Source organism: Acipenser ruthenus, chromosome 36 (assembly GCF_902713425.1).
Source record: "Acipenser ruthenus chromosome 36, fAciRut3.2 maternal haplotype, whole genome shotgun sequence".
Taxonomy (NCBI): Eukaryota; Metazoa; Chordata; class Actinopteri; order Acipenseriformes; family Acipenseridae; genus Acipenser; species Acipenser ruthenus.
Genome location: NC_081224.1, coordinates 11,601,893 through 11,604,380, shown reverse-complemented (window position 1 = coordinate 11,604,380; position 2,488 = coordinate 11,601,893).

Sequence of the window (2,488 nt, the reverse complement as noted above, 5' to 3'; positions counted from 1 at the left end):
GGCTGGAACTCATTCTGGCTCATGAATTTCCGAGGCTAGCAGTCGTGTCCCTTTGACTGATCCCTCCCTGAATGTGAAGGTTGAGCCTGTGCTATTTTTACTGTGGGGTTATCTGTGTGATGTTTAGAAGGATCAATGTTATTAATGTTATCGTAACACTGTGCTTATAAACCCTAGTGGGCCGGTGTCTGACAAACACTCTCAAATCAGACGGGGTGAGTTTGTTTCAGGCCGAGGATTCTCAGACTTGGTTTAAAAAACATTTAGAAACAGCAACAACAACAACCACCATTTTACTACACAGCTACAGCCCTAATATACAGCACAGAGCAAGCTGGCATCAGCTACTGTTTATTCACTCTTAGCACAAGTGTCTACCCAAATGATCTATTGTGTAAAAAGTAAGACACATTACAAATGGAATCCATTTGTTTGAATTATTATACCATAAATATATTTATGGAACTGGACTTTTCTTCACACTCCTGGCTGAGTTGAAGCAAGAAGACCAATTCTATTTGCACAGAGTGGGTTATTTTAATTAATATCATACAGATATAATGATTGAATAAATCATTTAAATAATCAAATCTGCCCTGTATTTCTTTCATTTGGGTCCAACTGTTTAACATACAGACAAAAAGATACCCTCTGATTCTGATCATCTCAATGAAGAATGTCCTCAGCAAGTTTCATCACAGCTGGACAAAGTGTTCTCCAGATGTAAGAGTCTCATATTAACTGTGTGTGCTAAAGATCGCCCTCAGCAACTTTCATCTGGCTTGTCAATCACTTCAGATTGTAAATATGAGCAGGGCTCTGTGTATTTTTAATGGAATTGAACACATACTGTATTCCCCATGGTAGTTCCATTAAAGATGAAGTATGTTCTTTTTGTCTGTCACTTGCAGGCCCCTTGTTCTTTAAATTGGCAAATGTGCCTTTTCTAATTAAACAGTCATTGGCTCAAACTTCTTTTTTTTTTAGAAAAGCCTGGCATCAGGCTAAATGTCTAAATCACAAACATTTTAAAGAAATAAGCATTTAGTCCACAAGCTCTCCGTGTGCAGTTCTGAACACAGCAGCCTTGTGTTCTACAGAGCCCCTGTGTTTGGATTTGAATTGATTTTCAATGCTGGCGATCCCTGGTCTCAGGAAGAGATGCTGTGTCAGGCACTCTGTAATTGGGGTTGGGAATTAAACTGACCTGATCCGAGGTTTCGTACAGGATGTACAATTTCCCTCTCCTTGCTCGTTACCGTGGGAACAGCCATTAAAAAGCCCTGTAAACCTGTGGTGGGAGCCCTTGCACTCCACTGACTTAAGAGTCATGTTTCACTTGATTGCCATTGATTAAACTAGACTGCGCATCAAATATTATTTTCATCCTGGCCCATTTCCTGTCTTAACCAATCAGCTGCCGTCCCTGGTGGCAGACAAGACTGTAAGCCAATGATAGAGGCCCTTCAGTCCTCATTGGACAAAGAATCCTGTTTGAACCTTAGGATGCAATTGACCTGAGGAAGGACAGGTTTTAATATAACCCCAGGTGGAAGGACTGGTAATGATAGCATTTTGCTTCCTACAGTTTTCTGTCCACCTCTTTCTGTGAGTTGGTTACTTTTCAGCCCTAGAATTTGAGCCCCACAAGGAACTGGAGGGCTGTAATGGTAAAGATTACTCATTTTCAAAGATTAGATTTCAAAGATCAATGGCCTCTCCTGGACTGTTAACTGCTCTGCTGTGCAAGGATTTATGAAATCAAACATGTCTGTGTTTTATTGGCTAAATATGGGATTTTTTTTTTTTTTTGATAGCACAATAAAGAGTTTCAGAAAACATACTATGAAGTTGAATAGATGTTTATTTAGTGAACTGCATTAGTTTTAATTGTTTAAAACTGAACATTATTGTATTTAAATAATGAAAATAGAATTGTTATTACATTGTAAAATATAGAGTCTTCTGTTTATTTTATCAGATGTAATATATAAACATTTGATTGATAAACAATATGAAGAGAACACATTTTTATAATTTTAATGTTACTAGAATTTCTTCAAAATGGTTAAAAAATAAACCTAAAATGCCCCCCAAAAAATGTTTAGATAAGTGAAGAACGAGATGAAGAAAAACAAAATCAATGAATAACTTTAAATTTACTTGAAATCATAAAGTGAACTTAAAATGTACCTCTCCTCGGCCGAGCATTGCAAAGCATTGTACATGCACTCAACTCTCATTAGTAAACTCCTCTATCAGCTTTGTAAAATCGTCTCTTTGTGTTAAATTAATTTGAATTCCCTGTTTGCTCATTTGTTAGACCATCAGCATCATGTTTCCGTAGAAGGACCTTTGAGAGACCCTTGGGATCTAGAACAATAAAACCCCAGATATCCACTCTGAATCTCACAGCTGTAAAGGGAATCGTTCTGTGTTCAGATCCCCACTCCCAATCTCACAGCTGTAAAGGGAATCGTTCTGTGTT